Here is a 341-nt window from a genome sequence, read left to right as displayed (position 1 = left end):
CTAGGGGGGTTATTATTGCTGCTCTCCCTGCTCATTCATGACAGGCTGCAAGAACAGAACCATACCGCCAAACCAAACTTTATGCTAAGTATCTATCATTTTGACGATAGTGGTCCTGACAGAATAAAGGTTTTTGTTTAAATGCCTTGGATATGTTGTCAAACATGTTAAGTAGAACAGTGGTATACCTACAGCTAATATTCCTTCAGATTCTGAAGGATAGCTTAAACGGTATTTCAGAAAAGTATTTGTAGATTGTTCTCTAATTTTGATCTCCACTGTGTGTATGTATATATATATATATATATACAGTGGGTATGGAAAGTATTCAGACCCCCCTA

Source organism: Sinocyclocheilus anshuiensis, unplaced genomic scaffold (assembly GCF_001515605.1).
Source record: "Sinocyclocheilus anshuiensis isolate Anshui unplaced genomic scaffold, SAMN03320099.WGS_v1.1 scaffold4043, whole genome shotgun sequence".
In the NCBI taxonomy this organism is placed as follows: domain Eukaryota; kingdom Metazoa; phylum Chordata; class Actinopteri; order Cypriniformes; family Cyprinidae; genus Sinocyclocheilus; species Sinocyclocheilus anshuiensis.
The sequence above is the reverse complement of the archived record's forward strand: the minus strand, read 5'-3'. Positions refer to the sequence as shown.